Genomic DNA, 13,597 nt, shown 5'->3' on the forward strand with positions numbered 1-13,597 from the left:
CAGATATCACAGATTTGTTTTAAACAGGAACATTTAATGAAAACCAAAACAAATGAATAAAACTACAGAACACAGAAATACTGACAGGCTTACCAATAATGACAGGTAGTACCCTCTGCTAGAACAAAACACTCATTTCAAATCATGAACACTTACAACATCTTAGAAGGCAAAGTATTTATTTTTGACTCATGGATTCAATGAATACTGGATGGAGGAAACTGGAAGGTGGAAATGCAATAAAAGACGTATTTGTTTGCCACTGTGCATGTGCGTGTGGTGAGGGGTGTTGGGGGACAGATGAGGCATAGAAAGGGGAGACTAAAGCGAGGCGATTTAAGTTTTTTCACATCTTTTTTTGAGACAGAATCTTGCTCTGTTGCCCAGGCTGGAGTGCAGTAGTGTCATCTCAGCTCATGGAAGCCTCACATTCCTGGGCTCAAGTGATCCTCCTGCCTCAGCCTCCAGAGTTGCTGAGATTAAGGCATGCATCACCACGTCCAGCTAATTTTTGTAGTTTTTTTTGTAAGGATGGGATTTTGCTGTATTGCGTAGGCTGGACTATTTAAGTTTGAATCAGAATAATACATAAATCAAACCCACTTATTTATAATTACTTTGTAACTTCAGATTGATTGGGTTATTCAGAAAAAAAAACAAATCCATATGTGGAAAATCAGAAAACCAGAAAACGTAAGTAACCCTAGTAGAATAAACCTAGAAACAGATTTTCAGATGAACAGCCCCCCGGGCGATAATGAGATATATATTTAAAAATATATAGATACGTTTTTTATATCTAGCTATATATGTTTATGTAGGGAGATGTTCTATTATATATAGATATATATATTTAAAAATATACATCACAATGATGATAAAAGCAGATATCTGTTTGCGTGTGTACATATATATAGAGAGAGAGACAGAGAGGGAGAACAGCTATAAAATTAGCTCCTGTTTGTGGGAGGTTTTTTTTAACTTCTGTAAAACTGCAAACATAAGCAGCATTGCTCCCTTTAGTGGAGACTCTGCCTTGCCCTTGTTCTTTAAGGGAAGCTTAACTGAATGGAAAAGCTGTCCTTTGTGCCTGGAGGTAACACATTTGGGTCCTGGTCAGTTGCCAGGGAAGCCAAGAAAGCCTGTGCTTGGGATCAGGGAGGAGCCTCCAGGACCGAGGTCTCCCCATAGCTGAACTAAAACCCAGCAGGAAAGGCCTCAGCACGAGAGCCTCAGGCAGACTCACTGTGGCCCCGTGTGCGGCACCGCACAGTTCGAAAAGGGCTGGATTCTGTTAAAGTGAAGATGCTTTTAACCCATGAACTCACAGGCCTGCTTGGCTGTGCAGCGGGCACTCAGGTCAGGACACAGGGTTTCCTAGTTACCAACTGAATGCTGAGGTTCACACAGGACCTGGGATTTGCCGAAGACCTTGAGGCCAGAGGGGACACAGCCTGGAGCAGACAGCCCTTCTGCCGTGGGGTGAAGGCAGGGTGGAGAGGCAGTGTGGCCTGCACCCATATTCTGCCTGTGCCAGTCACTGCGTGTCAAACAAGTCTCATTTCCTGCCCGGGAAATGGGGAACAGGATGGCATCCACCTCAGCAGGTGTGTGGGCAGTGGAATGTGTTCACACGTGCAATATGCTCCAAGCAGCACCTGGCACCGCTGTGTGCCACGAGCGTTTCCCTGTCACTGTGATGTGATCTTTGCTTGCATAATCGGGCTCATGTGAACTTCAGCCCATGGGATCCATAGCATGTCCTGAGAAAACACCGAAGTCTGCATTTTAAAGAAGATAGGACACTCGTTAAATTAATTAGGCTACAGAAAATGTAATTTATAGCTGATATTCAAGCCATTCTACAATAGATGAGTCTAAACATGTTTTAGGCTTCCCTTTACAGCAGGGGTCCCCAATCCCCCAGGCCACTGTCTGGTAGTGGTCCATGGCCTGTCAGGAACCCGTCCACACAGCAGGAGGTGAGTGGCCTGTGAGGGAGTGAAGTTTCATAGCTATTTACAGACATTCCTCATGACTCGTATTACTGTCTGAGCTCTGCCTCCTGTCAGATCAGTGGCTGCATGAGATTCTCATAGGAGTGTAAACCTGTATTAGTCCATTCTCATGCTGCCATTAAAGAGATACCTGAGACTGGGTAATTTATAAAGGAAAGGGGTTTAACTGACAGTTCAGCATGGCTGGGGAGGCCTCAGGAAACTTAAAATCATAAGGGAAGGGGAAGCAAACATGTCCTTCTTCAGGTGGTGGCAGCAAGGAGAAGTGCCAAAGGGGCAAAAACCCCTTATAAAACCATCAGATCTTGTGAGAACTCACGATCATGAGAACAGCATGAGGGTAAACACCCCCATGATTACATCACCTTTCACCAGGTCCCTCCCATGTCACGTGGGTATTGTGGGAATTATAATTCAACTACAAATGAGATTTGGGTGGGGACACGGCCAAACCATATCAGAGCCCTACTGCAAACTGTGTGTGTGAGGGATCTAGGTTGTGTGCTCCTTATGAGAGTCTAATGACTGATGATCTGAGGTACAACTGTTTCATCCTGAAACCATCTCACCCCCAACCCCTGCCCGTGGAAAAATTGTCTTTCACAAAACCAGTCCCTGGTGCCAAAAAGGTTGGGGACAGCTGCTTTACAGAGTATTCATTTTCACGTCTTAAAATCCTTAGAAGGTGTTTACTAATAAAAACGCAACAAAGGCTCATTTCATTTTCTTAGACTCTTAGGCAGTCAGGAATGATGTCAGCATATCGGAACTCAAAGCCCATGTCTTGGGATCACAGGAACCTGGTGTGACTACAACCGGGCTCAGACCTGTGCTGCTTACGTGGCCTTAGACACATGGCTTCACTCCCCTGAATTTCACTCTACCACCTGGAAACTTGAGAGCCCAGTGCTTATTTTGGAAAATTCTTCTAGAATTGGAGGTAGCATGTGTGAGGTTCCTCATAAACAGTATTTCATGCCTCCGTTGCTGTTAACTGTGGCGAGGGACCAGGTGACTGAAATCATACCTGTTAGTATCTGTTTGAAATAAAGGTGAATTCATATTAGTTTCCTTGGGGTGTTGCAGCAAAGTACTGCACACTGGGGTCTTAAGTGACAACAATCTGCTCTCTCGCAGCTCTGGAGACTGGAAGTCTGAGATCAAGGTGTCAGCAGGGTGGGCTCCTTCTGAGTGAGGGCTGTCAGGGAGAAGCTGCTCCAGGGCCCTCTCCCTGGCCTGGGGATGGTTGTCTTTATGTTCCTATGGTGCTGTTAGGGTGTGTGTCCAAATTCTTACTTTTTATAAGCACACCAGTCATATCAGATTAGCACCTCCCTAACATTTCAACTTGGTTACCTCTGCAAAGGCCCTGCCTCCAAATAAGGTCACATTTGGAGGCTCTGCTAGGTGAGGACATCAGTATAGGAATTTTGTGGGAACTCAACTCAACCCATTACAATTTTATTACGCATTTCTGACATCAGAGCTGGTTAAGAATATTCTTTTAGTCCTTCAGAAGTCCTTATACTTTTGGCCTAATATATAACCTCATTTACATTCATAAGAACTTACTGAGCCTATAGAAGGCCCAGTAAGCTTTTTTCTGTCTCTCTTCCCTTCTCTTCCCTTCCCTTCCTCTTTCCCTGCCTCCCCCTCTTCCTCCGTCTCTTCCTCCTCCTCCCCTCCTCTCCTTCTTCCCTCCCTCCCTGACTCCCTCTTTTCCCCCTCCCCTCCCCTCCCCTCTTCCTTCCTTCCTTCTTTCCTTCCTTCTTTCCTTCCTTCCTTCCTTCCTTCCTTCCTTCCTTCCTTCCTTCCTTCCTTCCTTCCTTCCTTCCTTCCTTCCATGCCATTAACAACAACAACAACAACAACAACAACAGCAACAACCTTTCTTTCTTTCTTTCTTTCTTTCTTTCTCTCCCTCTCTCTCTCTCTCTCTCTCATTTGTTCAATATTAATTATACACTCAGCCAACAAAGGATGTGAGTACCTGAGACAGTCTTCTTTGCTTTAAAGTAAAGTAGATCTTCTCTAATAGCCAAACAATGTGCCCTGATGTGGTTCTAATAGTTAATATGAATAGGGAGAAAAGTTTGACCCTGGATACTCATTGAACAAATAAAAATTAAGCCAGTAGGGATAGCGTTTCACATGTATAATACTGATAAATATAAAAATAATCATTTCCTGTGTAGGAAAGTGAGCACTCCCTTCTACTTGGGTAGGCCTAGGTGTTGATGCAGTTCTTCTGAAGGACAATTTGGCCCTCAGACATGTTTGTAATACATCTGCAAACGTCAAGATTAGGCACTATCCAAAGGAAATAATTAACATTTAAAGGCAAAACTTTTAATTTTAGATGTTAATAATATTTGAAATGGGGAATTTTCTAAGCAATGATATGGAAATGATTAAATAAATATGGCCCACCTATACACTGAAATACTATCCAACCATTTCAAAATTTTATAGATGAGTATTTATTGACATGGGATGTTGTTCACAAAGTTGTAAGTTTCAAAAGGTAAAATGGGTTATAAAATATTTATATTACAATTCCATTTTGGTAAGAACATGTACATGTGAACATAAAATTCTGTCTGGAAAAATATATACTGAGGTGCCAACAGAGGGTGTATCTGGTATTGTAAGCATTTTTTTAAACTCTCTTTTTGCTTGCTTCTTAGTTTTTCTGTAGTGAGAATGTGGGTTTTTTTTTTTAATACATAAGAAAGATTTATCAGTATGTAACCCCCTTCCACCTTCAACCACTTTTCTCTAGGTCTGAAGCCTCAGCTGCAGTGGAGATTGTCATTAGCCCACTTATTGCCAGGAACCAGAGTTTATGTACTCTTTGTTGCTTTCAGGCTGCAAGTTACCCTCCAATGCTGTTTTCTTAACATTTCTAAATTCTATATAAATCAAAGATTTATACTATGAATCTTGTGGGCTGGCACATGGGTGGCCTTGAGATGTCGATGCTGGGGTGGTCGCCCCGAGGACGTCAGAGGGCATAAGCATTTGACCATATTCATGTTTTATTCTTTTAAGAAAATGCTACTTAAGTTGACAAGCAGATTTCCTTAGCAGAGAGAGACTGCAAGATAAGAGAGTGCTCTGAAGTTACTTGGGAATACCATAACCTTGTAAATCTGGTTCAACTGAATAGACATTGAAAGCGTTAAACGAACAGAATACTCTCTATTGGAGCTTTGCCTGAATGAAAGAGTGTAAGAAGTATTGACTTTGTGGAACTCAATAGAACTATTATTTGTGATTGAATGCCAGATTAAATGACTGGAGAGCAGCCAAATGCCAGGTTGTAAATACCTGAAGATCAGGGCGGCAGCCACCTCAACCACCTCCCCTCTTATCACCCACTGCTTCATTCAGCTCCACCTGAGTGTCTGCATCCTTCCTTCCCCCAATTTCTCACTTCCATGGATGCAAACAGCCAGTCTCCTCTATCCAATACCTTGAGCGCAACTATACTATACTCAGAATGCTTCTTTTAAAAGATCAAAGAGTTCATAAATCCGCAAAGTTGAACCTTTTGTCCTCCTATTTATCTAATTCGCTGATCACATTATGTGACTTTAAGGAGTATGTGTAGCTCAGTGGTCCATTGTTAGCAGAAACAAAGCAGGGACCCAATGTTAGGGACATATTTCTTTTTATAACTCTAGGAAAAGCACACATGAACCTTGCATTCAGAAAAAATAATTTGTAGAGCACAGACAATGTTGTTCTACACATGTTGGTCTTTTGCTAGCAACTCAAATATTCTGCCACTCCCTTTTATCCGTGATAAATGACCAGCATCAGAGTAGCATAAGAAGTAACATTTATAGAGAGGTTTATAGTTTATAAAATATATTTAATCTATATTCTCTGCTTTAATATCAATCTTTGTTTTATCACCTATCATAAATATCAATCTTTGTTTTATTACCTATCACTGAAGTTTCCCATTTTACTTGTTAAAAAACATAGGAGATATACTGTTAGAGATATTATCAAAAATTAATTATCAGCTTTCCAACTTCTGGAACTTTATAACCCTAGTTCTCAAAACTTGTTGGCTCTTGTTTTATGGTCTAGAGAACCAAGGTAAAATGGTCAAACATCTCAAGAGTTAGCCTTGATTTTAAGATTTCAAAATCTATATTCCAAATGATCTCAGTGACAGGAGTTTCACATGGGTAATGCTGAAACCAAATGGGAAAGATGGTCTTCATAAAGGTAGGCAAGTCATATTTACAAATTGAATTTAGAACATAGATTTCAACAGAAATTTTTAAATGATAATTGTAGCTGCCCTCATGCTATTTGTTTTAGCTCTTAAATGTTCCCAATAACTGCATTTATTTATTCTTTAGGTTATAATGAGAGAGCTCAGCTCAGCCCAAGTGGCAATCACACTGGAGAACCCTGGCATGGAGAACACTGCATGTCTCAGATGCCCTAGGATGCGGGGAGGAGGATAGACGGGCCCATTATACATATGTTACTCCATAATATTGAAAAATCTCATCAGGAGACTCCACAAAAATACTGAGCTGCCTGGAAGATAAGAGAGGCCTCTGGGGTCTTCCACATATGAAACCCCTTGTTAATGACAACCGCTTGGTGATGTGTGTACAATGTTTTGGACATGGAGAGGCTATGATGATAAGTGTCAGGTAAGTCTTATTCTTATAAAATTCCATGAAGACTTTTGCTAGAACATGTGCCTGGGACATTTCATTTTTCTGCCATGACTAATACATTTTTAGTAAAACGTTTTAACTCCCCTCAATAGAAAAATATTATCATTACTTAGCAAAACCATTGGGGAACAACCTCCCTTGAGCCAAATATATAAGTTCCAGAACTGGAGAGATCTGTATCTTACAAAGAGCAAGTGCCCAGCTAGCTTTACATTCTTCTAGTTATTGAATAAAACAAAAACTTTATTTTTGAACTAAGGTATAACCTGGAATTGGCCATACATTCTCCTAGAAAGGCTCCATTTCTCCAAAATCCCAATATCCAATTGTTTTATACTTCGAATGTAATTTGCTGTCTAAATATTCTTATGTGGGTTACCTCTTTGTTGTCCAATATGCCTGTTTTCATGTAATGCTTTTTTAAATTTTTAAAAATTTTTAAATTATACTTTAAGTTCTAGGGTACATGTGCATAACGTGCATGTTTGTTACATATGTATACATGTGCCATGTTGTGCTGCACCCATTAACTCGTCATTTACGTTAGGTATTTCTCCTAATGTTATCCCTCCCGCCTCCCTCCTGCCCCCACCCCACGACAGGTCCTGGTGTGTGATGTTCCCCACTGTGTCCAAGTGTTCTCATTGTTCAATTCTCACCTGAGTGAGAATATGCGGTGTTTGGTTTTCTGTCCTTGTGACAGTTTGCTCAGAATGATGGTTTCCAGCTTCATCCATGTCCCTACAAAGGACATGAACTCATCCTTTTTGATGGCTGCATAGTATTCCATAGTGTATATGTGCCACATTTTCTTAATCTAGTCTGTCATTGATGGACATTTGGGTTGGTTCTAAGTCTTTGCTATTGTGAATAGTGCCACAATAAACGTACATGTGCATGTGTCTTTATAGCAGCATAATTTATAATCCTTTGGGTATATACCCAGTAATGGGAAGGCTGGGTCAAATGGTATTTCTAGTTCTAGATCCTTGAGGAATTGCCACACTGTCTTCCGCAATGGTTGAACTAGTTTACAGTCCCAATAACAGTGTAAAAGCATTTCTATTTCTCCTTATCCTCTCCAGCACCTGTTGTTTCCTGACTTTTTAATGATTTCCATTCTAACTGGTGTGAGATGGTATCTCATTGTGGTTTTAATTTTCATATCTCTGATGACCAGTGATGATGAGCACTTTTTTCATGTGTCTGTTGGCTGCATAAATGTCTTCTTTTGAGAAGTGTCTGTTCATATCCTTCACCCACTTTTTGATGGGGTTGTTTGATTTTTTTCTTGTGAATTTAAGTTCTTTGTAGATTCTGGATATTAGCCCTTTGTCAGATGGGTAGATTGCAAAAATTTTCTCCCATTCTGTAGGTTGCCTGTTTACTCTGATGGTAGTTTCTTTTGCTGTGCAGAAGCTCTTTAGTTTAATTAGATCCCATTTGTCAATTTTGTCTTGTGTTGCCATTGCTTTTGGTGTTTTAGTCATGAAGTCCTTGCCCATGCCTATGTCCTGAATGGAATTGCCTAGGTTTTCTTCTAGGGTTTTTATGGTATTAGGTCTAACATTTAAGTCTTTAAACCATCTTGAATTAATTTTTGTATAAGGTGTAAAGATGGGATCCAGTTTCAGCTTTCTGGTTATGGCTAGCCAATTTTCCCAGCACCATTTATTAAATAGGGAATCCTTTCCCCATTTCTTGTTTTTGTCAGGTTTGTCAAAGATCAGATGGCTGTAGATGTGTGGTATTAATTCTGAGGACTCTGTTCTGTTCCATTGGTCTATATCTCTGTTTTGGTACCAGTACCATGCTGTTTTGATTACTGTAGCCTTGTAGTATAGTTTGAAGTCAGGTAGCGTGATGCCTCCAGCTTTGTTCTTTTGGCTTAGGATTGTCTTGGCAATGTGGGCTCTGTTTTGGTTCCCTATGAACTTTAAAGTAGTTTTTTTCCAATTCTGTGAAGAAAGTCATTGGTAGCTTGATGGGGATGGCATTGAATCTATAAATTATCTTGGGCAATATGGCCATTTTCATGATATTGATTCTTCCTATCCATGAGCATGGAATGTTCTGCCATTTGTTTGTGTCCTTTTTTATTTTGTTGAGCAGTGGTTTGTAGTTCTCCTTGAAGAGGTCCTTCGCATCCCTTGTAAGTTGGATTCCTAGGTATTTTATTCTCTTTGTAGCAATCGTGAATGGGAGTTCACTCATGATTTGGCTCTCTGTTTGTCTGTTATTGGTGTATAGGAATGCTTGTGATTTTTGCACATTGATTTTGTATCCTGAGACTTTGCTGAAGTTTCTTATCAGCTTAAGGAGGTTTGGGGCTGAGATGATGGGGTTTTCTAAATATACAATCATGTCATCTGCAAACAGGGACAATTTGACTTCCCATTTTCCTAATTGAATACCCTTTATTTCTTTCTCCTGCCTGATTGCCCTGGCCAGAACTTCCAACACTATGTTGAATAGGAGTGGTGAGTGAGGGCATCCCTGTCTTGTGCCAGTTTTCCAAGGGAATGCTTCCAGTTTTTGCCCATTCATAAGTATGATATTGGCTGTGGGTTTGTCATAAATAGCTCTTATTATTTTGAGATACATCCCATCAATACCTAGTTGATTGAGAGTTTTTAGTATGAAGGGCTGTTGAATTTTGTCAAAGTCCTTTTCTGCATCTATTGAGATAATCATGTGGTTTTTGTCTGGTTCTGTTTATATGATGGATTACGTTTATTGATTTGCATATGTTGAACCAGTCTTGCATCCCAGGGATAAAGCCCACTTGATCATGGTGGATAAGCTTTTTGATGTGCTTCTGGATTTGGTTTGCAGTATTTTATTGAGGATTTTTGCATCGATGTTCATCAGGGATATTGGTCTAAAATTCTCTTTATTTGTTGTGTCTCTGCCAGGCTTTGGTATCAGGATGATGTTGGCCTCATAAAATGAGTTAGGGAGGATTCCCTCTTTTTCTATTGATTGGAATAGTTTCAGAAGGAATGGTACCAGCTCCTGTTAGTACCTCTGGTAGAATTTGGCTGTGAATCTGTCTGGTCCTGGACTTTTTTTGGTTGGTGGGCTATTAATTATTGCTTCAATTTCAGAGCCTGTTATTGGTCTATTCAGGGATTCAACTTCTTCCTGATTTAGTCTTGGGAGGGTGTATGTGTCCAGGAATTTATCCATTTCTTCTAGATTTTCTAGTTTATTTGAGTAGAGGTGTTTATAGTATTCTCTGATGGTAGTTTGTATTTCTGTGCGACCAGTGGTGATATCCCCTTTATCTTTTTTTATTGCATCTATTTGATTCTTCTCTCTTTTCTTCTTTATTAGTCTTGCTAGTGGTCTATCAATTTTGTTGATCTTTTCAAAAAACCAGCTCCTGGATTCATTGATTTTTTGAAGGGTTTTTTGTGTCTCTATCTCCTTCAGTTCTGCTCTGATCTCAATTATTTCTTTCCTTCTGCTAACCTTTGAATGTGTTTGCTCTTGCTTCTCTAGTTCTTTTAATTGTGATGTTAGGGTGTGGATTTTAGATCTTTCCCGCTTTCTTTTGTGGGCATTTAGTACTATAAATTTCCCTCTACACACTACTTTAAATGTGTACCAGAGATTATGGTATGTTGTGTCTTTGTTCTCATTGGTTTCAAAGAACAGTAATGCTTAATATTTTGTAATTTTTCTATAAATATATATTCTTGTTTGTATTGACTGTGATTTCTTTCAAAATAAGTCCATTGTAAAAGCTATTATGATATGCACTGAGTTTATCATCTTGAAATATAATGGTATAAATAAAAGTTAATAATAGGTCTGTATTCTAAATATTTTTGCAGATGTTAGGAAATCTGGCACAGAGAAAGGAGTTAGAGGAGACACATTTGTGCCCCTGGAAGTGACTCTTCACAGAGCTACAGGATTTGGCCATCTTAAGAGACCGCCTGGGCATGCAGGATTCTTGGCTCAGCGAGGTGCATTGCTGGTGACGGTGGTGAGTACCAGATGGAAGAGCCAGGAGAGAGTTGGTTTGGCAATATAAGCTTTCCCATGTCACTTGAGGGGAAGAGAGAGAGTGACTGTTAGTGACGCCCCAACAATGAATTTTCAGCTCTATGTTTCCTGAGATTTTATAACCGTTTTTATAAAAAACTGCGGGCTCTCACAGGGGCCCAGCCCACACCCCCATGTGCTTTCTGATGGGCATCTGCACATATTCTAAATGCATGATGACAAAAACACAGCCTGGATGGTGTGGAAGCAAGCCAGTCTGCTGGAGGCTTCTGTCACTTTATGCAGGGTCCTGACATTACATGCAGACCGGGATCTACAGTCCCCAAATTGAGCAAAGATAGACTTGCTTTTGCAAATCACAATCTCTATCCACAAGGGCAAAAGGGCCCTTTCAGATTACACATTGCTGTGTTATAAAATTCAAATTGGGAGGAAATCAACAGCAAGATGGAGCGCAAATGAGCAGAGGAGAAGGGCAGCATCGGTGTGATTGAGTTTCCAGCCCAAGACGGCCACTTGTTTTAGTTTAAGTGCTGTGTAGCAACAGAGGAGGAAAACCACAGTCGCGTATCTTCATGCCAGGTGGTGGTGTCAGATGGCCTGGAAGGAGGGACTGAGAGCCGACACATTGCAATTTTATAGTCTTGTCTTTGTTCTCTAAAACTGGGCACGAGTTGGTTCTGATGAGCATTTTGGATGACCTGGTTTTTCCCAGAAGTCAGCTCCAGTGAACTCATCCTTTCCTGTCTTTATCTTGGTTTGGCTTTTAAGCAAACCTGTCTCCCAGCTGCATCACGTTTCCAATGCTTAGGGCATCCTTTCGCTGACCCCATTTAAGTCTGTAACTCTAAAGCCACCTCGCTCCCTGCACAGAGAGCCCTACTTAGGCAATGCCATGTCCCCAGTGCCAGGACAGGAGCTGTGCGTCCCGCTTGGAAAGGCTGGACCCTTAAGGTGGCATGCTTTGTCCTCCTCAAGGCACCCACCTTTCTGATTTTGTTGGCTAGGATCTCGTTCTCATGTGAACACAGTGTACATTAATGGGTGGTATACACTGGACACATTCTATTTGCCAGGAGTCTTGCAAATCTGATCTCATTTAGACTAGATTCAAATCCCTTCTCTGCCATTGGTAATGGTATGCCCCTAGGGAAGTTAACACGCCTGTCCTTCAGTACGGGCTTGGATTACGGTGGGCTAACAGGAGACTCAAAATGTGTAATGGTTCAAACCCAATAGAAGTGTCTTTCTTGCTCACTTCACTCCCGTTTGTCAGTCATCCAGGAGCCTGAGCTGATGAAAGTTCTGCCCACGTCAGCATGTAGCTTTCTGGTTTGTGCCGGGGACATTTTCCTTCCACATTTCTAGGAGGATGATTGAGTGTGATGGAGAAGGTGGGTGGGCTATTCTTACAGGCCAGGTCTGCAAGAGGATACACCCCACTCCCATTCACACTCTGCCAGCTCTCAGTCAGTCCCGTGGCTCATCTGGCATGCAGGGAGTCTGGGGATGGATTCTACCCATGGACTCAGAATAAAAAGATAGTGCGGTCCTGTTGAACAACCAGACGTCTCTAACCATGCTATGGGTTTGTTATGGAGAATAAATGAGCCAAATAATGCAATGCTTACAAAACTGTCGGGTAAACAGTAAGCATTCTATGAGCATTAGCTACTGGTGTTTATTATTATTAGAAGTAACTCAGTGTGCGAAGATTACAAATCTGTTTTAGAAGACGAGGAAGCAGAGGCTCTGGCTAAGGTTGAGTTTTGGCTAGGAGATGAATTTGGGATTGAACCCAAGTTTGCTAAAGCCCGTGATTTTTTTCACTGTTTTAGGACTGATACTATGTTTGCTGTGAAATCCATTGTTTTCAGGGCCTAGACCACAAAGACAAAAAAAAAAAAAATTAGTTAAATCCTTCACTGATGTTGTGAAGAGCAAATCTCCTCAAAGCATTTTCATTTACTTTCCTAACAAAAGGAGAAGATACTCACTTTTGTAAAAACTAAAGCAGTTTAAAAATTGATTGTCTCTTAGAAAGTTTAAAATCACTTGCCATGTTAACGTGCTTAGCATAGTCCCTTGCACATAGTGAGTTCTCAAGCCATTTCGTTTCTATTCTTGCCATTTTGTAATTTATGATGTACTGACATAAAGCGTATAAAAAATACATGTTAGGAAATTTTGCCCAAAGGTAGTGAACAGTTTCAATGAACGTTAACATAGACCCTTGCTTTCTGTGCACTGCCAGTCAGCGTGCGTGAGCTCCATCTCCACGCCCCCTTGCTATTTTCCTTATCACCTTAGTGAGCGCTCTCATCCCATTTCCGAGTGGAATGCAAACAGTAGATATAATGTATGGCGTTCAGTGAGTTCCTCCCTGTCTGCCTACTAGGCTTTTCTGCATATTCGAGCTTTTGCCTAAGCCTTCTAAAGGAACAACTGTCTTCATTGCATTTTACATGTGTGTTATCACATCAAGTTCTTGGGAGATATTTTTGATGACAAGGAAATGTGTATTACTGTGACTGAAGTTGACAACTGTGTAAAAGCACATTTCCTTTGTCTTTAGGCACGTCATGTTTTAAAAGCTGTCTGTTTCGTAGCAGTGTTTTTTTCTTGTTGTGGAGAGCGTAGGGAAATGCTGGTGTTGAGTTTTAAGACACATCAGCGCTCCTGGAATGTCTGTTGTGTCTGAGGGTCCCGGCTGCCCAGTGAGCAAGGAGAAGCTGCTGCCCACTCATGGGGCCCTAGGTTCCACCGGCCACCACTCAGAAGCTCTGCTTGGCACCTTCATTTGTAGCCTGTTGCCCTGGAGTTTGAGGAGGGGCCCAGTGTCCGGGATGCCACACT

The 13,597-nt window shown here is 41.1% G+C and overlaps 1 long non-coding RNA gene across 1 annotated transcript; it reads left to right on the top strand.

The window, feature by feature from the left end:
- Window positions 1-6,239: 6,239 nt before the first annotated feature.
- Window positions 6,240-12,691, top strand: LOC103876690. The gene is made up of 2 exons (XR_002516487.1): window positions 6,240-6,700; window positions 10,567-12,691. It is a non-coding gene; the product is annotated as an uncharacterized LOC103876690 (long non-coding RNA).
- The last annotated feature ends 906 nt before the right edge of the window (window positions 12,692-13,597 follow it).

Source organism: Papio anubis, chromosome 14 (genome assembly GCF_008728515.1).
Source record: "Papio anubis isolate 15944 chromosome 14, Panubis1.0, whole genome shotgun sequence".
Classification (NCBI taxonomy): domain Eukaryota; kingdom Metazoa; phylum Chordata; class Mammalia; order Primates; family Cercopithecidae; genus Papio; species Papio anubis.